The sequence below is a fragment of the Cupressus sempervirens genome, chromosome 10 (genome assembly GCF_028749045.1).
Source record: "Cupressus sempervirens isolate cs-2001-9-10 chromosome 10, ASM2874904v1, whole genome shotgun sequence".
In the NCBI taxonomy this organism is placed as follows: domain Eukaryota; kingdom Viridiplantae; phylum Streptophyta; class Pinopsida; order Cupressales; family Cupressaceae; genus Cupressus; species Cupressus sempervirens.
The window spans coordinates 977,247,330-977,272,780 of NC_143127.1; the positions used below are offsets into that span (position 1 = coordinate 977,247,330).

Below are 25,451 nucleotides of genomic sequence, written 5' to 3' on the forward strand. Positions count from 1 at the left end.
AGAGATAATATTATTTAGTAGGAAATTATTGATAACTCTACTTGTTGCATTTCTTGTTGGGATAGCCTCTACCCACTTTGTAAAGTAATCAATAGCCACTAGAATCCAAGAGTAGCCAGTGCTAGACTTGGGGAAAATTTCTCCTATGAAATCTAAACCCCATTTTTGAAAGGGTGCTTGAACCTCTACTGGCTTCAATGGAGTATTACCTGAGAACTTCAATTTTCCAGTAAATCTTTGACAAGGGTCACATTTTCTAATCATAATTTGAGCATCCTTGAAAAGGAAAGGCCACCAAAATCCAGCCCTCATTACTTTATGTGCAGTAGTTTTGGCCATATAGTGTCCCCCACACACTCCAGCATGCATTTCCTTCAAGACTTCTTTTCCCTTTTCTTGATCAATACATTTCAACAATACTCCCTCAAAATTTCTCCACCATAGATTGCCTTGGACAATTATATACCTAATGGCTTGCAATTTGGTACTTCTCCTTTCATTTTCAGGCAAGTAAGGGGAAGCTTCCATGTGTTTTAGGTAATATATAACATTGGTGTACTAATCACAATGATCCATGTCACATAAGCCAGATTTGAGGTTACCAACCTCCATATTTATCTGATTTGCATCCAAATTAGATTTAGCCATGAGTTTAGCCAAACCTTGACCTCTTACCAACTTAGTTATCTATATGTCAATATTGAATTCTTGGATTCTGTTGATCCATCTACACCTTCTGCCTGATACTTCCTGCTAAGAAAATATATCTTTCACTATAGCATTAGGTACAAAGGCAATGATAGTAGCTCCTACTAGGTAGCATCTAAAAGCCTTTATAGCCTTTACTAAAGCATATGCCTACTTTTCATTTATCTCATATTTTAATTCAATAGGCTACAATGACTTATTGAAAAAGGCAATGGGCTACTCATATCCTTCTTGATTTTTTTGCAATAAAACTATAGCTACAGTGTGAAAAGATGCAAAAGAAAAGATATGCATAAGCTTTGTGTAATCTAGAGTTCTCAGTACTGGAGCATTTTTTATTGCAGTTTTAATATCTTGGAATGCTTGTGAAGGTTCACCATTCCAATCTATAGTGGCTCCCTTCTTGAGCATCTTTGAGATAGGTCTATTGATCTCAGCAAAATTAGTAACAAATCTCCTCAGGAAATTGACTTGACCAAAGAAGGATTGAATTCCTTTTATATTTTTTGGCTTGGAGACTTTATCAATGGCTGCTACTCTTTTAGGGTCTATTTTCACCCCATCCTTAGACACTATATGTCCTAGTAATTTGCCTTCTGTCACCCCAAATGTGCATTTCTTTGGGTTCAAGGATACTCCATATTCCAGATCTTTGATAAAGATTTTCTCCAAGTGTTTACAGTGCTCCTCAACCTTCTTAGAATATGTTGTAAGATCATCCTAGTATACGACTATAAATTTGTCAATATAATCATGAAATGCCACATCCATGGCTCTTTGGAAAGTAGCTCCTACATTAATTAGGCCAAATGGCATCCTTACATATACATATGTTTCACTTTCCTTTACAAGAACTTGATTATATCCATAGAAACCATCCATCATTGACATTAACTCAAAACCAATCACTTGCTGCAACATGGCTTCCATATTGGGTAATCCATAATTATTTTTTAAAGATGCAATGTTTAAGTTCTTGAAATTGACACACAATCTTATATCTCCATTCTTCTTTTTGATAGGTACCAAATTTGAAACCCAGGTGGAATGCCTAATTGGTTTAATTATTCCCCCATCCCTTAGTTTCATCAACTCTTCTTTCATTTTGGGAGCTAAGGTAGGGTTTACTGGTCTCTATTTCTATCTGAACGGTTTTACATTATCTTCTAAGGGTATGACATGCTGGAATAGATCTTCCCTATAAGCCTTAAGGTCATCATATGACCATGCAAAAACATGTCTATACTTTCGAAGTAGTTCAATCAATATTTGTCTGATTTTAATAGGTAGATTTTGGCCAATATAAACCCTTTTGGGGGCTTCATCAGTACCTAGGTTTATCTCTTCTAATTCCTGAGGTTTAAGATCCTTAACTCCTAGTTTTACTTTGTCCTACTTATCAAAAATGTTTTCCAAGACCACTAGCCCCTTAGGCACTTTATTGGTTTTCAATTGCATGACCTCTTGGCCAAAAATGGTTTCCTTACCATCTATGGTTTCAATCAGTTCATTGCAATCCATTTCCTGACCATGGTACTTATCATTTAACAAAAAAATTGTAATGTCTTTGTCATCTTCAAAGACTTGCTAGTTTTCAATGTTATTAGGTATGGAAGGCCTATTTTGTACCTCAATTTAAGATATTCTTGCAAATGATATTTCCTTAGGCTTGATTGCTACATTTGCTAACAAATTAGCCATCTTATTTTGAGTCCTATCTCTCCATGAGATATCAAATGCATCAAAAGATTATATTTGATCCCAAACTACATTTCTATAATTCTTTAGTCTCATATTCTTGGATGCATAGGTTTCTTTTATTTGGGAGATAACTAACTTAGAATCCCCTATAACATGTTACTTTTTAATCCCATGATGTGTGGAAACTTTCAATCCTAGCAACAATACCTCATATTTTGCAATATTATTTGTACAGGAAAAATTTAGTGTGAATGAATATATGAAGGTATTATTCTTAGGGGAGACAAAAACTACACCTGCCCTTGCACCCTCTTTAGAACTAGCCCCATCAAAGAACATTGCCCATAATTTTGGTGAGTTCATACAACATTCAACTTCATGTTCAATTATAGAAGGTAAATTCTCAACTTCTTGAATAATCAATTCAGCTCTAAAAGCATTGACCCTAGTATCTAAGAAACAAGTTGCATCTTTGTCAATTTCTTCCCCTAAAATGTGATTAACCCTTGGTTCTCTATTTACCCAGATAGCTTTATCCCCAATGTGGAAAGTAGCATAGGTTAAGTCACATTGCAGGCTTCCCCCCATGGCATCACTCCATTTTTTGGAGAGTAACATTCCATAGTGTGGAGGTATATCCACCACCAAGACAGACATGGTTAACTCTACGTCAGGATATGTAACTAGTTTGAATGGTAAAGAATTTATGGTACCTATGACTGGGACTTCCCTAGCATCCATTCCTCTGCATCTACCCTGCTTGGTATCCACTTTCAATCCTAAGGCTTCCATTCCTTTGAAAGGCATTATGGTGTTGGAAGCTCCTGAATCTATCATACAATTTTTTAGGGTCTTCCCTTTTATGATTAGACTGAGGATAAAAGGGTCAATATCTTCTATAAATACCGCTGAGGAATCATCTAAAAACATTTGAGGAATCTGGGATATGATACCACTATCCTCTATTACTAATGGGGTTTCTTGGGAAACAATTTGATCTATAACAATATTATTTTTTCCTATTCCACCCAACCATGATAAAGCCTTGTTCTTATGCTCTTCAATTCTAAGAAGTTCAGACAAGGACACTTTTATAGGAATTTGGGACAACATAGATCATATCAACAGGTTCAACAATAGTGGGTTTTACAAGAGTACCTGGAGTTGGAGTCTTTTGAGCAGCATGCACCACTATTTGCTTGATAGTATCCAGTTCTAATTTCTTTGGTTGCACAACTGCTTTTTCTATTTTGTTTGTCTAAAACTGAACCTTCCTTTTTGGTTCCCATTTCTTACCCTTATTGTCCTTGATCTTAGGCACATCTACATTGAATTTCTTGTTTTGATCATTCATCTTATGAGTGATATCTTTGATGAATACACTGGATGGCTTTCCTACAACATTATTTACTATTCTACTTCTCAAATTGTAGTTACTATGGACTTGTGAAATCATTTCTCTTGTAATTCTACCAATCTCCTCTTTGGAGGGCATTCTTAAGCTTGTGAGACCTACATCAGAAGATGTAATGCATACCTTATCTGTATCATACCCTTCATCATCTGAAAGTACTTGCTGATGATGTAAATGATAAGAAATTCTTTGATTGGTAATGTCATTTTTAGGCTCTTCTAAATCAAAATCTATCAAATCATCACACATACTTACCATATTGCAACTTATATCATCATGGCTTTTCTCTTCACTTTCTTCTTCAGGTTGCACACCTTGACCTTGAGAAAATGACTGAGCAACAACAAAATAATCAATACAATGAGGTGACTGACATATAATGCACTGTGGTACATCATCATTCATATTTATAGTGTTCCTTTGCACGGGATCCAGACTACCCTTCTCCTTCACATTTTGGGTCTGATTGAGAACTGGCTTACCATCTTTCCACTGAGTGGTGTAAGGGTAATTTTACATTCTAGGCTACCTATTGAAATTGTTGTTATTCATAGGGGTTCTCTTAGCACCATTTATTTTATTAAAATTAGTGAGATTCATCTTTTTGAGCAATTCCAAAACTTGGCCTATAGTGGGTTCTTCTAGCTTCTTTCCTATAGGGGTTTTATTAGCTTCCCTTTTATTATTGTTCTTAGGATTGAAAAGCTTTGGATCATCCCTCCTACCAAGTTTTCCAAATGCCTTCCTATTATTCTCTATATTTACTGCAATTTTATAGACATCCCTTAAAGTCTTAGGATCCTTATCCCTCAATTGATAAGCCACTTTGCTATCAAAAGCATTGAAATATGTTGTGAGACAGACATCTTCATTCAACCTCATAACTTGAAATAGTCTGTACATACCTTTCTGGAATCTTACATTGAAATTGAATGTGGACTCATTTGGATTCTTCTTGATGTTGTTGAATTCATTCAACATGAATCCTACATTAGTGTTGTCTCCATATTGCTCTTTGAACAATTTTTCCAAATCATTCCACGAGGTAATACTGTCATCAGGCAACCTCCTAAACCAATCCCTTGCATCCTCAGTTAGTGAATGCACAAACAATTTCATTACCATATCTTCATGTTCAACTTCATAATCATTCAACATATCAATGAAAATTCTCAAATGTTCTTCACCAATAACAACATTATTCCCATAGAACTTAACCACTTTATCTCTTAAATCAAATGATATGGGATGTGGGGCACTGAGAATACTAGCAAACAATATTTGTCTATACTTTTCTAGGTATACAGGTTTCTTCTAGAAACCAAGAACATTTGAGGTACTAGCTATATTAGCTTGACTCAAAGGAGCAGCTTGGAATTGTTGAGGTGGGACAAATGGGACTTGGGTGCCAATAGTGGAAGATGAGGTAGGAGCAGATTGGGGTACTCCCTGAATTGAGATTATTGGACCACTAGCTGGTGCATGAATTGTAGGTGGGATAGACAAATTGGGCCATGAAGCCAATGCAGAATTAGATTTTATGAATTGGATTTTTCTCCTAGTTTTTGTAGCTTGAGCTTCATTCTCAACCTTCTCAAGCTCTTTTGCAAGATCTTACTTCTCTTTTCTAGCCTTCTCCAGATCTAAATCTAATTTTGACATGGAGGGTTGTATGGGTTTACTTGGTAGAGCTTGAGGTCCATTTATTTGGATTCCTACAACTTTGCCTTTCCCTTTTTTTGGAGCTTTTGTGGTGGGCTCTACAGGGTCCACTTGTACAGGCTTATAGGATTGGACTTGAGCAATGACTAGTTCTTGCCTTTGATTCAGGCATTTTTCTTGTTCCTAAACTTTAGCTCTCAGATTGTCTACATCTCCAAATACATCAGTATGGAGAGTTGTAGTATTTTCTTCTAACTTTTTATTCTACTCCTTCAAAGTAGCCATCCTTCTTAGCAAAGCATCCCTTTCTATTATGGCATCCAAGGTGGCTTGCTCCTTCTCTTTTTCAAGGCGAATGTGTTTAGCTTATTCCTTAGCAATCCATTTCTTCAAAAATCCTATCTCAGAGTGCACTTCTTTAGGATCTACAGAAGTAGCTTCTGAATCAGCAGGATCGTCCAGATCTATAAGGTTGGGCTCCACATATGGGGTTGCCCTGGGATTAAAAGGATTATCAAATGAACTCTTAAATCCTAGCCTATAGTTCATAACTACTACATGATCTGGCCTTGATGAAGCAATTCTTATCATGGACACATATTTGTCTTGAAATACTCTCTCATCTAGTAATGGGGTACTGAAAATGTCTCCTAAGAGTCTTGTAGTTTCAGATTCAGAACTAAGTGAAGAAAATTCTCTTCTTAATACTAGTTGATACTGAGAATTGATGGATGCATTGCCTTTGGGTTTCTAGGTGGGATTTGGATGTCTTTTTCTTATTTTGGTTCTTCCTACCACCTTGGGGTAGATCAGTATACATTGATACATCAGGATTGGCTCTCATGTAAGCTCTTGTGTTCTTTCTCTTGTCAACCATTTTCACCTTTTGTTAAAATAAGCACTAGCTTCAAAACCTTGACTGAGTTGCCACCCTATTCTCAAGAAAATATACAATGACACTTAATGCTGACTCAAAGAAAACAACACACAAGTAGGAGCAAAAATATTTGGCACAAATAGATCAATCACAGATGCTGTAAGACTACAACTCTTGTTTGTTAGATAAGACACTTGGATAAGCTGGATACGTCAGTGTGTAGATACGGTACTTGAGCTTTATCTTCTTTAAATTCTCAAGGTTTGTCACTAAAATAATCCCTTATAATCATAGGCACAACTTGGATAACATGAAACACACATACTCAACAAGACCAAAGAAATTGTAGTACTCTTTACAGATGTGTTGGACAACTCCCCAATAGAGTCACCATTTTGTTGATGTTTTAAAAGGACTAAAACTACTAAGCAAAAAAATGCTTAATACCAAGATGATAATACTCATACAATCTAAAGGTCAGCCAATTCTTGTTAATGTGTAAAGCATTTGGACCCAACTTCAACAAAACCAAAGGTGGTTTTCTACTCTTTTGGCTCTGCAAAACTAGGGTGGGTATACCCAGGGATGATTCAAGACTGGGAAAACTATATGAGGATTATTTTTAGTTTCATTCTGATTCTCATCTCAAAATCCTCAAACACATACATAATTCTTAATAACTTGATAAACACATCCCATATAACAGATATGGCTAAAATTTCTTCTATAGATCTGCAGATGTTCTTAACAATAGTGGCTAACTAAAGCTAAAACATTCCATGCAGACAAGTACTGGCTAGCTTTGAAGATCTACAGGAAACAAAAGTAAAATTGATTTAATTTTTCATTTTTGACAAACATTTGTGACATACTTCTCCTTTAGCTGAATCAATTTGATCAGTGCCTAATCCATTAGCGTTCAAAGTTTGTAGAAAATTCTTAGATCTAACTTGTTGCCTTACAACAAATTCTATCAGCAATTCTTATCATAATTTATCATTCAAAACCCTTTCCATTACTAAAGAAACCTTATCACATCCACCAAAGCTTTTATTTAATCCATTGAATTAACAATAGTGATAAACAGTTATACAACCTGACTAGATTGCATTCAATTGCACAAGCCTTTACTTACACAATATTAAGATAACCAAGTAATTAGAAGGAGACACGATTCATAAAAAACTGATATGGGGACAGTTCACAATTTATATTCATTTTCTTTGAAAATTGTATATCATTTACAATAGACTCAAAATGACCTTTAGAAAGAAACACAACTCATTCTATATTCATGTATTCTCAGAGAATTGACAGAGAGAATACATCATAAATTTGCTTTTAAAAAATTGGACCAAAATAGATTAAGCATATCACTTAGAAACAATAGAATTTAGACCATTCTTTAGCCTTGGAATCTCACTTAAATAGTGTGAGATCCAACAAGCTTCAGGCTAAAAGAAAGTGACAGGTGTCTTCTAAAAGATACTGACATATATCTGTCATAAAAGACAAAAGAAAATAATAGAAAGGCTATTACATTGAACATTCCTTGGTGGGTCCCTTTCTATTATGCTTCTCAATTGTTGAGACAAGAAAATATGATCTGATTCCTCATTTATTCTTCATCCTCATAGTAAGCGGCCATGAGGTTAAAAAGTGACGTATCATCTTCAACTACTTGCAAACTTAGTTTGATCTAGGGATTTTCCATGTCTTCATTACTAACTATGAGGGTAACTTTTACTTTTGCATCTTCCTCCTCCTCATCTTCTGACATTTGTTCTATAAATTGATTTTTCCATTTATTGTAAGAAACATCATCTGGCCAATCAAAATTTAGAGTCTCTCTTTGTATAATCACTAAAGAATTCGCAAATTCCTCTAAATCATCAAACTCTTTTCTCTTGGCATTATAAAATAACTGTATCTTTAGTAACTCTTTGTTTGTCCTTGCCCATAACCAGTGGCCAGTTTCACTCATGATGTTCTTGATCCTTTCATAAAATATTTCATCCAACTCTTTTTTCCACTTTTCCTTTTCCTTTATTGTATCAACAGATTCTAAAGCACATGGAAATAAAATGAATTTTTCAGATATATATTGGGAAAAACAATGTGTTAATCTTTTCTGAAAAGAATCCCTTTTATCATCAAAATCTTCTAGTTTATTTAAAAAATCAAAAATTTTCTCTACTTGATGATAAGGCATTTGGACGATAGATATACACATAGTTGTGATATCATTATTCCTCTCCCTCCACTTCTGTGCAAGGGGAGTCAATTTATCCTTATCTCTGTTTAACTCATCCATGAGGGTTGCAATTCTTATCAACTGATCAAAGAAGGTTGACCATTGTATTTTATCCCTTAAATACATCACACCTTGCATTAAGTTTCCTTCATATTCATTTTTTAATTCTACTTGAAACTCATGTAATTTGGTTTCTTCTTCTTCAAAGTCCTTTGCAGTATAGAATTGGGGCCTTTCACGGGTGTTTGGTATTTCAACAATAGGGGTTACTTTATCAAATGACTATGGAGGGTATGCAATTCTAGGTGCACTAGATTCTCCCACCTTTCTCTTCCCAAGTATCTTCTCCATTTGAGACACTTTGTTTTCGAGTGACTATATCTGTATACCCCTTTCCTCATATGTTGTTAAAAATTTCTTCAAACCTAGCATTGAGTTGGGTAAATCTATCTTCTTCCTAGCCAGATACAACACCACCAAATTTCAGCACTTCTGAGGCCATTCCCATTATTTTCTTACTACTTACTTCACCAGCTCTATATACTGTCAATGTACCAATATACTCTACACTGGGAAACTCATGCATCTTGGTATTTTCCCTCTTTTCCATGGACCATATAACAAGGGCTTGGTGGTCATCACTAAATTTGAATCCTCTATGAGCCTGTAATATTTCTTTAGCAGTTGTTAGTTGAAGTCCTTTCTGCTTCCATACTGAATCAAAAACAATTGCATTTGCTATATCCCATTCTAGCAGAAGGAGGAATCCTGATTGTCTAACTATTTGCCTCCCAGCTTTAGGAGTAAATTGGGAAAAATCATTCAAAAATTTTGACTTCACCTCTCCCTTAATAACTAAGTCAGGTTTATCTGGTTGCTTAGCTTTGATTTTCTCATAGGCTTTCTCCAAATTTTCCATATTTAATCTCCAAAAAAACTGAGCAAAAGCCCTAGATCTTACAAAATTTTCATCATTAATAAATCTTTCAGAAGCTTGTGCAACTATTGGGTCAATTTCCTTACCTTGGTAATCACCAATGGTTAGGTCCAAGGAAGGTGTAGGAGGTTCTTGTAGCTCTCCAACATCCAAGTCTGTAGAAGTGACAATCATGTCCCCTTCTCCACCCATTTGTCTAAGCTGTTACCTTAGAGATGCTTCATCATCTATATGGATTGGGGATTGGCTTGGGGAGTATTGTTCCTTTTGAGAAGAAGAAGACCCCTGCTCTAATTTTTGCCTTTTTGGAGAGCGGGCTACAGATGGGCTTCTTGACCTCTGCTTCTGATGAGAGGGTGCTTGTTGCACATTTTGAATCGTGACATAACTTTCCCTCTTTTGCAATGCATATTGGCTAGGAGCTACCATATTTCTACTGCTTATTCTTCTTTGTACTACTGTAGCCTTGTCTAGATGTGTCTCAACATACATAGCTTTCTTTTCATTCATGGTTTGAATTATTATGGAAAAATTATTCATTAATGCTTGTATTTTAGCTCCCCAGTATTTCTTATCCTTCAATGGGTCATAATGGGGGTTAAAAGCATTAATAAATTGCAGGGTCTTACTGAAAATCATGCACTACAGTAACAATTGGAAAGAAAGTTCCCTTCTTAATCAATTCTCTCTCATCTATAGTGCATATCTGCCATAAGAGCTCAATAATCCCAATCTTCAAAAGCACATGAAAAGGCAACACATGTGGCTTTCCCACAAAACCATATACCCTTATCACAGTTGAAACATTATAAGGGATTATATCCCCCCAATTATGACTAACCAACAGCCCTTGTGCATGATCTCTAGGTCTAACCAATTCCAACAATGCTTATGGAATTCTGGGGCTGTCCCCTCTTAAAAGGAATCTCAGGCTAGATGCGAAAAATCTATCAAACCTTACATAACTAGCATCTGTGGCTTCTGAAGTCATATCCACACTCCATAACTGCACTGGATTTCTTTCTCTATCCTTTCTTGTTTCCAACTCCATACCCTTGGAGAAGAAAGTATATCCCTTGTATAAGCATACATGCATCAGCAATGAATACCAACAGAATGGTTTGTTTACTTTTTCCCTTGCTATTCCAACCAAACCATTGTGAATCTCTTTTGATAGAAAAGTGACAAAATCTAGAATGGTACTCATTCCAAATTGAAGGGTTTGAGCCATTATAAGGACAATAGAACCTGGAATTTCATCACCTTCATCTATGCCAAAAATCTTGAAAGAGAAAATTACAATGCTTGAGCTCTCAAGTTGAAATGTCTTCTCAACAATGGCTCTAGGGTACTGGCTATAATCATAGGCAAATTACCAACCTTGGTAGCATGCTCCTATAGTGGCTCTGTTCTTAGGTAAATTTTTTGTGCATCATATCTAGCTTGTAAATAATCCATATCAATGATTTCATGCACAACGTGGTTAGGGTTAAGGTTGAAAACCTCACTGAATAGCTCAGGGTAAAACCTAAAAAGATTGATTCTAGAATGATTTTTTACCCATCCCGTAATAGGATCATATTTCTTTGCCAAGTCCATCAATAAATCACTATCAAAGAAAATAGTGGGGACTATTAATTTACCAATATCAAACTCCCAAACATTGCTCATAGGAGTGTCTAGTTTTCGCTCTGAAAACCATTTCTTTAATAATTCTAGACCTCCCATGGAAACTTGGGCATCTCTTACCCAATTAGCTTTGTTGTAAAAACCTTCTACTATAACTATTCTGGGATGTTTTGGGACGAGTTCCCTCCCTTTAGTTATTTCATGCACTGATAAGGGAAATTGTTCAAGAAAGTCATCATGCACAAAATGTTTCAAATAATCTGTTTGCCTAGTAAACTCTTTTTGGGGAGGCATTTTGAATGAATCGTAGAAATTTCACAATAGAAAATACTTTAAATTTACTTAGAAAACCACAGAGTACTTACCCGCCAAAATTCACACTTCTGCACTATGTGATAACTTTTGCAATTTTACTAGATTGTTAACCAAGAATTTCTGTGCCCTAGCTCTGAAAATTTTGTATTCCCTAATATTATCTCTATGCTTTAGTGGTTCATTAATGGTGAAATCATGGGCTCTTACCATACAATAAAATTGCATGCATAAGGTCTAAATCATATTTACTCTTAGTAACTATTACCCACAATTTGCATCCAAGTTTGAATCCCATCCATAGATTTTCACTAGATCAGACAGTCCTGATTTAAAAGGTAACAAGCATTACAGCTTTTAAAACAATGCTACGTGTCACAATTTTTCTTCTCCACATTATTTAAAATCATTTCATCTTAGAATTGTGGGGAAGCACCGTTTGTTGATCAAGACAAGATCGACTATCAGACTAATCCACTTTCTAATAAAAACTAGTCAGCTGTACTGACCAATAAGAAACTACCATATGAATAGATTTGGCAGATCCTATGGCATGACTCTTGCATTCTTCATAGTCTGGTCCCACTGTGACACGTGTTGCAAAGGTCCATTCTCGCTTTTCTTATCTAACAAGCATCTTCAAATTGTAGGATTTCACTAACCGTAGATCTTCGAAAGATCTATGGTTGATAAGATTTCATTTGCATCCAGTAGTCAAAATCCTCCATTGGCACATCTGGCAGTACATGTCATCAATCGTTTATAGTGTGTTATACTGCATTGCAAATACTTGACCCCACCTTGCCACATGTCAAAAATCTACTTGCTAAGAGATTGCACAATCATAACAACACAATAAAACCATTGGCTCCCTTTTTATCCATGAAAATACATTCACAAACTAATGCAGGAGCATCCAGTGGTGTAAGGGCAATCCTATATCCCCCAAAAATAAATATATGCTTAGAGATAGTTTCTATTTAATGTGTCTTCATTTCTAGATACCCATTTGTGTTAAATAAAGGTTCCAACTCTCACAGTTCCACTATTAGTTTTTTGGGTTAGAGTTTTTAAGCACCTTAGGATATGTGTAAATGCATAAAATGGGTTATTTTGTAATTGAGCCAAAATTATGATGAGTTAGAGGGTCTAATTTGGAGGGATGTTTATACTTGTAATTTAAAGCACTCCAAATAAAGAATCACAAGCATGGTAGTACCTAAATAGCCAATGTAAATTGAACCAAAGACATTTGAAGTGGGTAGAGTTCATGCAGAGCTAGAAATTTGTGTTGAAACATAGAAGTGGAAGGTCTAATAGGGTTTCAAATGCATTGAGTAGGAGATAGTTGTTGCTTACATCAATGCAGGTTGAAGTGGTTGGGTTTGATGAACTCAAGAATCTATACCTAGAGGATCTTGATTTTGCTAAAGTGCGGAAGGCTTGTAAAGAAGCTATTACTATAGATAGAACCAGGTGGCTAGATTATTTGATTCAGGATGGTATGTTGTTCAAGGGTAGTCAATTATGCATTCTAAGGAGTTCCATGAGAGAAAACTTGATCAAAGAGAAACACAATGGGGGAATGGTAGGACACTTTGGTCAAGATAAGACCATTGCCATTCTTAGAGAACATTATTTTTGGCCTCAAATGTCATAGGATGTGAAGAATTTTGTCAAGTATGCCAAGTAGCCAATGCATTTAGTCACAATATTGGACTCTATTAGTGATTGCCTATTCCATCGAAGCCATGGGAGGACATAAGTATGGATTTTGTTCCTGGATTATTGAGGACACAAGACTCATGATGTTGTACATATTGCAAATTTTATTTTCAGAGAGGTGGTTAGAGTACATGGTCTCCCAAGGAGTATTATTTTCAATAGAGATACTAAATTTGTGGGGTATTTCTGCAGGACTTTGTGGAAGAAGTTGAGGATGAAATTGAAGTTTAGTTCTACCCATCATCTATAGATTGATGGATAGAAAAAAGTGGTAAATAGAAGTCTGGGCAATTTGCTAAGGTGTTTAATGGGAGATAAGCCCAAGGGATGGGATTTGATTATGCCACAAGTAGAATTTGCTCACAATAATTTTGTAAATAGGAGTACTGGTAGATCACCATTCCAAATTGTGTGTGGAAGTAGCCCAAAGACTACACAAGAATTAAGGAAGATGGAGCAAGGGGAGAGGACAAGTGCCGAGGCAGAAGAATTTGTTGAACATATCAAGAGCTTACATGAGGAGGTCCATGCACACATCACCAAGATGAATCAATCATATAAAGCTAGGGTAGATCAAAGGAGGAGACTCAAGGAATTCCAAGTAGGAGATCTAGTTATGTTACACTTACAAAATAAATGGTTTTCAGTGGATACTTACAATAAGCTAAAAATGAAGAAATTTGGCCCTTGCAAAATGTTGAAGAAACATGACTTAGGAAATGCATATGAGGTGGAGTTGCTAGATGGGATTCACATTTATCCTATCTTCAACATTTTTAACTTAACAAAATATCATGATGGTGCAGATGGGGGGTTGATGCTAGAGTCATGTGAAATTCCTACTTCTAAGAAGGAGGAGATAGAAGAGATTTTGGATAGTCATGTGGGCAAGAGTACCATAAATAGGTAGTATGAAGAGTACCTGGTGAAGAGGAAAGGAGAAAAAATAGAAAACTCAACTTGGATATCAGTAGTGGAGGTTTCCCATTTGAGTTTCTCTCTACTAGCCATTAAGTGACAGGGTCACTTTTCAATCTACCCTGGGTGTTTGATGCAAGAGCATCTAGTGGTGTAAGGGAAAATCCTATATCACCCAAAAATAAATATATTTTTAGAGATAGTTTTTCTTTAATGTTTTTTAATTTTTGTATACCCATTTGGGTCAAATAAAGGTTCCAACTCTCATAGTTCCACTATTATTTCTCTGGGTTAGAGTTTTTAAGCACCATGGGATACACATAAAAGTAAAAAATTGGTTATTTTGTAATTGAGCCAAAATTATGATGAGTTAGAGTAATTAATTTGGAGGGATGATTATACTTGTAATTTAAATTTCTTTAGAAAAATAATTAGGTCAAAAGACTTTACAGTTAGAAAGTTATTACAATTTTAAGTTTCCTGGAGACCTCCTAAGAGTACTTCAAAGTTAGATTTGAGGCACTAAACAGCCTTGTACAAGCCTAAAAAATGGTGGATGAGTGAATCTGATCCATAGGGCTATAGAGTGTTTTAATAGCTTTCCAAAAATGTAAATGGTTCATCAATTGGAGTCCTAGATCAAAAGTTATGCCTCCCAGAAGTTGGGCTACCATTTCTAGATTCTTCTAATTTTACACCAACTTCTAACGAGATTTTTGGAACCTTCTATTTTTGTGGTGGATGCCAATTAAGATATTCTAGAATTTATTCCTAACCCTAAACCAATTGGGGTCTATTTTAGAACATTTTTGGCATTATAAAGGTAGTTCTTAGTGGAGTTTGGGAGAAGGCACTATGAGGAGAATTTTTTATCTGGATTTAGTCTATTGTAAGCCCATAGGGCATGTCTTTGGATTTGTTTTCCTTGTACTAAATGTAGTATAAAAATTTCACTGATAATAATTTTCCCCTTTTCTTGTTGTGTTCATTTTGGTCTTGGGTTGTGTCCCCATCACAAACATAACACACTCTGACAAGAATAAGTACACTCAGAATGAGAGCACCAATAGCATATATTATTGCATCAAAATAATGGCCTATAGTACATATTACATCCATGTATTTATAAGAAATCATCTCCTCCCTTTATATTAGAAGTGAGAGCCCTTAAAATGCAAACTCATGCTAAAAACTAATCAAACAAATCTAATGATATACAAACTATCTATCTAAATGGTGCTAAGTAGGTCTCCACCTTTTTTTATTTCCACTAATGGGTGCGTGAGCCTTTACATGAATTAAAACAATAAATGAATGAGAAGATGAGAAGATAGAAGCCATTAGATGATCTAGGAGTCTTTGGGAGCTCCTAAAATGGGAGCTCGATCTTCTCTAGGAGTTTTTAAGAGTTGAACTACCATCAAAATGTGTTTTTGATGCATTGAAGGCTCTAAATTAGGATCTAATGGTTAAGTGTCAACATTATGCTTCTTCTTCAAAATTGCAACTGCACCTCTATGAAAAGTGTACCTACACACCTGTGCACCTATGCACCTTGGTGATAGGTTCCAAAAATCCAAAATTTTCCTAAGTGTCAAAACTTGATTTCCAGCATTTGGGTTTTTCCCTCTTTACATCAATACTATGTCTAGGTGTTTTCTCTTGAACTTCTCTATTATCTCATCCACTTGAGTAGCTTCTAGTAAAATCTAGACTTTCATACTTATCCTTTACTAGGTGCCAATAATAACTTACTTTGATCCTTGTTTTTGTAGAATCCTTAAGCTTGGTGTCCAGTTCCAACAATGCTTCTTCATCTTTGAAGGCTTGTCTAATGTCATCTTTTGGTGAAGCTTATTCAAATGTAACTTTAATCTATTGGACAACTAATTGCACCACAAAAATCTTGGTCTTTGACTCAACCTCAAAAATTTCAAGGTTAGTAGTGTTGTAATACTTATATACTTCTATAAAATGCTCTTGAGCCATATCCTTAATCTATTGAAACTCATCATGCAATCCCTCCATGACCTTATTACTTGCCGATATTTTCTCTATCCAATCATCAAGCTTATCAATCTCCTTAGCCACATATATCTCCATTAGCATATGATACCTTTGACCTTTTATATTTCTCAAAGCTTGTAGGTCTTTAGCCCAGGTATGTACTTTATCCATTAGCCCAAAAAATTGGTTCACAATGGAAACCAACTTGTCAGCACTTGACTAGATGTAGTTCAAAAGGTTCAAATTACCCTGTATTATTTGCACTCCCTTCTCAAAATTGTCACACCATTGCTGACATGTTTTGAAAAATGGACCCTACTATTCATTGTCCATGTTCCTTTTCTCTCTAATGCTCCTACTAGAGCAATCTCTACATTCTCTAGGTTGATGGGGCCCACAACTTCATTCAAATAGCCTCTTAGTAGCTCATTCTTCTTTCACATCATTATCAACTATGACTCATCTTAGTCCATGTTCCTGAACACCTTTTTCATGCCCGTGGTGATCATCACTTTGGTTCTATCTACCTTTAGTCTTCCCAACATGATCTCCTTAATTTGGTAGTCTTTAGGAGTTAGTTGCTTGGTGTCAACATGAGGAGGAGGAAAGGAAATATGTGCAAGTAGGTCCTGATGTTGGTTCTTCATTATGAAGGCCAATGTTTTCACATCACCCTTAGATGGCTCAGGCCTCTTGGCTTCTTTTACTAACTCCTTCATTCCCTCCTTAATTGTTAGGTCCAATTTCCTTTTCTGGTGAAACATAACCTCCCTCTTCATCCATGTTAGTGTGGTGCCCATGGGAGATATGTACTTGGTTGAAGAGGTTGGTCCTAATGTAGGCTCCTTTCACTTATCAGTCCTCTCTAGAGTATTTTCCTATCGAGAAAGATCTTCAGTTGGAGTTATTCACTAGGCTAAGGTCATAACCTCTATATTTTGAGGAGTTTTTTGAGGCTCATATATTTTTCCTTCCTTGGATACTTCATCGACATGCAGTTGTTGCAGCTCCCTTTCATTAGTTTATTGTTCTTCTATCTCTTCTTGAGCACCTAGAGGAAGTGGAGTCACTGGCCCTTGATCCAAAAATGCCAAATCTTGAGATGGTGGTGGTGGAATACCTAGAGGTCCTTGAGCTGGAGGCAGAAATTTATTCTAATCCTCTCTTAAGGGTCCACTCATGGGAGTATCTCTTATTTTCTCTCCCAACATCTCAATGCCCACTAACATGAAGTCAAAGTTAGAGAAGTCAAAGACATCAATTTCTTGACCCTCCATATTAGCTATCCATTTTTGTTTTTTTTCTTCTAAAGTTGAGACTTGGATAGCCTCGATTGCCTTAGCTAAGTGGTTTCTTTGGCTTAAGGGGACACATTCAATATGCTCCCCTTGTTCTTCATCCTCTACTTCCAAGATGGTCTCAAGCACTTGAGGCTCATCTTGTTCAGGTTGTATCTATTGTTGTGGAGGCCCTTGTGCTTGAGTTGTTTGCCTCTTTTCCCTTGGAGGTACCCTTTTTCTTTTCATGCCTCTATCAACTTCAAAGTACTCAACCTCATGCTCATGTTGATGAACTATTTCCAGCCTTACTAGGGATTGGGTAGGGAAGGTTGGTATGATGACCTTTTCACCTTTTCCTTTGATTTTCCTAGTTGTGTCTTGTAAGAGTATGGCCTGAGGAACTGGATCCATTCTAAATGACTTCTTAATCCATTCCTTTGTCAACTCAATTATGTTCCTAGCCTAATGATTTATACCACTATTCTCACCCCTCCCTATTTCAACATTTAGTATTGGCTAGTAATAGATTTTATCCCTATTGTATAAAGGATGCATAAATTCTAAGGCATCATTTTCCACAGCCTTGAAAGGACCATTCATCTTTAACACTTTTTATGCTAAGTATTGAGTCATCCTACAATAATCCCTTATAAGGACATCATAGTCATCTATAGAATTCATACAATGATCTTCTAATGCTTCTTCAAGTAAAAACTCTTTCCCTACTAGGTGTTGTACCATCCCAATGTTATCAAAGTATGGGCAAGGGGAGTTGTGATGGGCTAGACCCATGTCTTCTTGTAGTGTCTTCTCACTTTGTCATATGCACACGTCAGTTGGCACACAATCTATAGAAAGATGAGCCTATCTAATGCGTATCTTGAGAGCTTCTTTGGGCATACTAGACTACCAACTACCCAAATATAGGTGAAAGTCTTAAATTGAATGTAGTAGGCATCAATATTTAGGTAAAATCACAAACCTATGTCACCCTTTTGTAAATGAAAATGCTAACAAAAGTAGAATTGTTCATCCTCAATGACATAAAACTGGTATTATTATTTAGAATTTGAAAATGAACTAAACTAATGAAATGTGTAGAAATGGATGAATTTTTGGATTATAATTTTTAATAACTATTTGGAATAGGAATTGATATATTTTTCTATTTTTTATAGATAATTTTTTAGTAACTGAAAAATGCTAAAAAATAGAGGTTTAGTTTCCACCACAAAACTATATGGAAATAAATGTATTTCCATTTGAACTCAAACTATGTTATAGATGACATATATAGCTAAAACAATAAAAAATAAAAGTTGATTTTTAGATCTATATTTTTTCTTTTACAATGATTCAAATTTCAACTTATGTAAAATTGATAGTTTTCATTTCCCACCACATTTTTCAAAAATAATCTATTCTAATCAGAAGAAAAATGATACATTCTGGAAGAAGACTATCTCCTCTAGAATGTATATAATTTTTCATTTTTTGATATGATTTAATATATTTTTCTTGCTCAAAATCAACATCTCTTTTACTGTTAAAATACATGCTTGTAGAATTTTTTAATTACAATATACTATATCTAATTCAAATACAATAGAATCTATATGAGAATATTCTTGGCTTCAAGATCAATAAAATGGTGTTTAACCATTACTAAAAATATATCATAAAAATAGTAAGAGTTATTGAAATGTTAGTTTGCTAAAATAATTTTATTTCTTTAGTAATTGGATACAAACTAGTATAAAACATACATTTAATAGACATTTCCAATTGGAAAAGTGTAAGACCATATATAACTTAGATAGAGTGAATTTATCTAAATCATATGTTTAAAAAAAATGATTTTTGGATAGAAATACTCAAATTCAATCATTTTAATAAATCAGCCCAAAAGGTGACGCAAGTTTGTATTTTTACCCCTCTGTGATTTTGGCTATTCCCCTTGGCATAATCACCTTCAATGAACCCAATGATTGCAAAGATAAACTCATCATTCACCACTTTGTATTCCACATTTTTTAGTGGGATCTTCTTCTTTTCCAATTATGGATATACCATATGTTGGTGTTTGAAAATGCTGGAGGGTTTCCAATTAACCCAATGAGAATATGACACATCTAGGGGCAGCTAACTCCCATTTTAAACATGTTATTTCAGACACCGAGCCAACTATAAGGAATGACCTTTCTTCTATTTTAGGCTCTACTAAACCTAGGCAAGTAGACCTCAGATTAAATTAATACCATACCAGTGCAAAAACATATCCCTAAATCTATTAAGCAGATGAAAACTCTTATATCTCCTAATATCTCATGAAATGACATCAATCTACAATAGCTAAATCCAGATCTATGAATCTCAGAAGCTGAGTGAGGGTATTAAATTTAGGTCCCTCAACATGAAAGGGTAAAACACATTTGATTAATAATGTTGATTTCAACAATATGAAGCAATAAGACCTAATGATCCTGTGACTGATCACTACCTTAACCATTGGGCAAATCCATGAATCACAAACATACATATGGATATCTGAGACATATGTGTATCTTTAGATATCTGATCTATCTATTTAACTTGTAAATAGACATCAATGCTCAATTTAAATCCCATTCTTACATGATATCCCCATCAGTAAACTTGCAACCCTATTGATTTTGTGAAGCATTTACATAACCTCTTGGGTTATAAGCAACAATGAAATAACATACAGCCTTAAGGGACTGCAACTACAACCTAAGCTCTATGTCAAAGATTGTAAAAAATTGAAAATTAGCTGATAAAGGAGACAAGATTCAACTGAAACTCAACCTGTTGTTCTTCGTATTAATTTCCTTGAAACAATATATTCATATGCATGAAATGAAAACATGAAAACACCTAACAGATCTAAACTATCTGTATTAACCTTCCTAATACTTTTCATACAAGAGAGAATATGCTAAAAGAAATGGTGTCTCAGTATTGGAATGCATCAAGAGATCCAAAACCTTGGTATCTCAACAATGAGAAAAATTTTCTTTTATGCCTATATAGGCACTAGTGTACCATTGAAAGCCTTTATTTTATGCCTTACACTCTTACGCCTTCAATCTCCCTTTTTTCCTTTACACTCACATGGGTGCATATTAGTGGAGAGGTTAGGAAATTGTTTTATGTCCTTACAAGAGCTTCATTTTTCATAAGGTCATAATGCTTCTAACATCCACCTCTTGACCTTACACTAGGCATAACATCGCAGGGGCTTTATTTTTAACTTCTGCGCATATGCTTGGGCCAAACATTTTGCACGTCAAAATGATTTGACTTTAGACCTGTAGGCCCCTCCATGTGGTCGTGGGTTTTCAAAAGTTGTGTCTTTTAAGACACTGAATATTTGTGTATATTTACATTTAAAAACCAAAACTTTACCCCACACAAGCTATGTGAGACTAAGGTCCTGCACCTTTGCCCTAGTTTTCCACAGCTCCATCTGACTGCCATTGAACTATCCTCTTCCTACGTAGACTATTGGCATTCATGTTGATCATGCTACAGATTCTTAAAATGTCATGGAATTTTTTTTTTATTGCCTATGGTTAGTAGCTTCAAAAGCGTGGGTGCATTTCTGCTTTAGCCTACTGCCTTCAGGCTTTTAATGCTGGCCTTTATTTGATGATATGTGGGACTCCTTTCCAATTGCATGCCTAGCTCCTTTCAAACACATGCTACTTTAATATGGGCATTCATTTTGTCTTCGCTAAACTTTGTTGCTGCTTCAAGTGGGCTTCCTTGTGATGAGAAAGGTGTTCTTTGTTAAAAGAAAACATGGAAGATTCTTTTACAAGGTTGTGGCTTTCTGTTCATTGCTAGCTAGTTCTCTTTTTAAAAAAATGTGATTCCCTTATAAAATGGCATAGGGCCTTCTTTCCTTGTTGGCGGCTTGAGCCTGGCATAGGCTACTCTTATACTTGATTTTTTCTATGGCTTCTTTCTAGTGTGAGGCTCCTCCCATTTGTTGGATGACTTCAAACTTTGGCCTGTATGGGATGCCTAATGCATGAGTCTCAGATCATATGTCATCTCCTCTTTTACATGAGCTCTGCCTATTCTTTGAATGTAAATGCTCCTAGCTAATATCCTGATGAGGAAGGTCTGGTCTCTCTTCTACCATAATTTAAATCATAAGCCTCATAAGAATTTCAAGTTCTAATTCTCAAATTGCTCTTTGCTTTCGCATGGTTTATGACATCTCCTGCTTTAGATGATGGTCTGAATGGATTGACTAAGGCTTTGATTGTAGATTCTCTTATTTGTTGGTGCTTTTTCTTAGCTGTGGTCATTGTCTTGGCTGGCTGCTTCATGGCAATTTTTGCATTTTCTCAACATGTTGTGATCTCTATGTAATAATAGCCTCACATTCATCAAAGAAAATAATGGCATCATTCATATCAGCATCTCGAATGCAAACCAGCAGAATGATCATCATGACTATTCCCTTCATAGACCGATTGAAGTAAATGAAAATCTACAAAGAGAATTCATTTTATTAGTTGACTATCAATAGCATTGACATTCATCATCCTTCCATTTCCTAATGGCCCACAAAGAAGTATAACAAGTCCCATTCCATAGGTCATAAAATCTTCAAGATGAACATTTTTTCTATATTGCCTAAATTTTGCAAAATTATTAGTTTTCCTTAGTATCGTTTGCTTCTGCTCATTAGGGAGAACAACACTTTGAAGACTCCATAACATTCAATAGCTCTGTCTTGCTCGATTTTAGTCACTGCTCAGTACTTAGAGATCCAAGAAACAATGCAGATATGGCCTCATTGATCATTTGGATTATTTTCCCCTCATATTCATCTTGACCTATAATAACACCCTCAGATATATGAGTCCACTTGTCTCAAATCTAATAAATTTAGCTAGGCCCCAAAGCAGATTCAGCTAAAAAAATTTCATTTTCGAGCAACTGATTATGCCAAACTGATCTATTCAACATTTGAAATTGACTAGAATAAAAATCGAGCACTAAATCATCCTTAAAAACTCATTTTATCACTTAATTGCAAACTGTCACTTTTGCTCAGGAGGTCATCTAACTGGCCTTAAAAATTGACCAAATCACTTGATCGAGCTCTAAAAACTAGCACATTGATTCTTTATTCCATACTATTATACCCTATCAAATCTTTCCTCATGATGGATTCTGGGTCAAAAGATATTCGCTATCAAAGTTGACCTCTCAAAATTACCTGCAAGCAAACATGTTAGAAAACACTAAATTGGGTTCGGAATTAGCTTCAAAAATTGGGCAAATGGACACTTGAGAAGATGAAAAATGGGACATTGGTTCTTTGTCATGAAGTGAATATGGATCTATGATTTGGTCTCATGATGAATAACTGGGCGCAAATGGCAAGCAATCAAAGTGGGCTACTTGGAATTGCATACTAGAAACATTGACAAGATAATGATTTTTGCAAATGGAACTGACTTGGAAAAGTGTGCAAATGGATTTGTCAAGACTTAATAACTGACACACTTGGAGTATTTTCAAAGGACAACATAGTGGTACAATCCATTTGATCAATGAAATCATATATTAGGAATTATAACATCACGAATAGGGGTACCAAACAATCTACACTTTATGACACCAGTAAAAAGATAGAAATTCCATTTGGAATTGCATTTGAAAACTGATCAAACAGATTCGTCATAAGTTGAAACTTGAAACATAACAATTTTTTGATGTCTGCAATGCAATGCAAAAGGAATTTTCATATTTTTGGTCAACTGGGTCAAAATTATAAAACATCAAACAGGGCCTCCCAGAATTAGGTGCAAAGTACATCAACATGAAAATAGTAAACTACCAACTTTGAGGGAGTCAAAACCTAGTCAAACGAACTTGAAACAACTCAAAATTTGAAACATAGGTTCTTAGGTATAGATGCTAGATACTCTCAAAGTGTTAAGTCATGAAACATTTTTGTGTTTGAGATATTCACTTGTAAACATAGCCTCCTATCACTATTTGACACTTTGGGTAAAATGCAAAAATGATAATTGCTCAAAACGGGACTTCACGAACTAGCTTAGAAAGGGAATTGAACTTCATGGAACAGGTGGATAGACTGAATGGAAAGTGTTAGAAACATTAAATACCTCAGGGGCCTCAAAGATATAGCTAGGTACAATCTCATTTATGGGCATTTATGGGGCTTGATTTGATTCAAAATTTGAAATGGATGCTCAAAATGAGAACGTAATTTTGAGCGCCAACAGTGTCTCTATTTAGGGATGCATGCCCCTTGTGGGAATGGCAAGATTTCAGATCTATAGAGAACCAAACAATTCCCAAAACTTCAAAAACTGTCTCGAACAGCTTTACTGAAAGCAAGAAAACTACTCAACTACTATGTACACATGATGACCCTGGGCCACCAAACTTCAACAAAATTATTTACCTCTATCATAAACATAATTCTCATCTAAAATTTGATGAGGTAAACTATAATTACCTCCTCTATCAGTTTCACCAATCATATTATCATCATTAAATGAATCATTTGGCAAAACAAAATCAACACCTTCACTTTTATAATGCATACAGAAACTTGGTATAAATTTAACCTCTTTCTCACTATGAAAAAGAACATCAGCATGCTCATGAATGTCAATATCAAACTGAAACTGACCTTTACTAACTAATTCATGCATGTTGTCTATCAGAAACACAAAGTGCTCATATTCAAATTCATGGAAAGAGTTAAATATATCATGAATTTTCAACTCACCTTGACTTTGCATTTCCTCAAGTGTTGTTGGCTAAATGTCAAATGAGTAATCAAATTTGTATTCACACATAACATCATCATCACAATCTAAAAACATTTCATAACCTTCTGATGTATTTTCATAATCAAATTGTTGATTGGCTTTTACCTCATTTGAATCATCATAAAACTTACTATGAAGTGTCGGTTTCTCTTCAAAGACAACTCCATAAAACACTTCATCTTCAAACTCACAAAATGCAACATCATTAGAAGATTCAATATCAGAAATGGAAGAACAATATTCTAATTTATTACAACAATATGACAGTGTATCATCATTTGCATCTAATCTCGCTAAACTTGAAACCTCCATGTCCTCTTCAAACAATGGGTTAATGACTCCATTCAGTGATCCTTTTTGAACATTAGGAAAAAACATGGGTTGTTCATCCTCACAAGCATCATCATATAAAGTGTTATCATATACTTTAAATTCACTACCCATTTTGTTCTCATGGAAACTTTCAATGTATGAACAAAAGTCAGAACTATATGAAGACTCCCTTTCTATTTCTTTTACCAAACATATAGTGTCCATAATTACATCCTCTTTATCAACTTGTTTAGGATAACCATTACAAACAGACCTTAAATCATTCCTAAACCCCTCACTACATGTTGGAATTTGATTTTCTAATGTAAAATCACTTGACAACCCTTTACTAAAGTTTTCAAAATCATTAGCATTAACTGGACTCAACATTTCTTTATCTTCATACCTTGAGGACAAATCACTCTTAAATTCTTCATTGGCTAATTGATTTGTATGATGCAAAAATTGAGATGCACTTTCCTTTTTAGATTCAGAAAAAGAAGTCATACCTTCACCTTTGGATGAATGTTCACTGCCATCATTGCTTTCTTCTTCCCAATCAACATCTGACTCATATGAAGGTGAAAATATTGTGTCATTTTCCTCACTATGATTCAAGTAACCACTCTCATCATCTCCTTCATATGATGCTTCTTGATTATACATCAGATCAACAACTTCACTATTATCACTTGGAAGATGAATTTCAGCTTTTTTGTACCCACATTGAGATGCATATATTTCCTCTTCAACCTTTATATTATTCTCAACATAATGCAACCTCTTAATAAGATAATTCATTTCTGGCCTATCTTGCCGATTAAGAAAATGCATCTTATCTTCTACTGCTTAAACATCAGAAATATA

The 25,451-nt window shown here is 35.2% G+C and overlaps 1 pseudogene; it reads right to left on the bottom strand.

The window, feature by feature from the left end:
* LOC149537238 (26S proteasome regulatory subunit S10B homolog B-like) overlaps nt 1-24,152 on the bottom strand; it is a 53,339-nt pseudogene extending 29,187 nt beyond the window's left edge.
* Between the last annotated feature and the right edge of the window lie 1,299 nt (nt 24,153-25,451).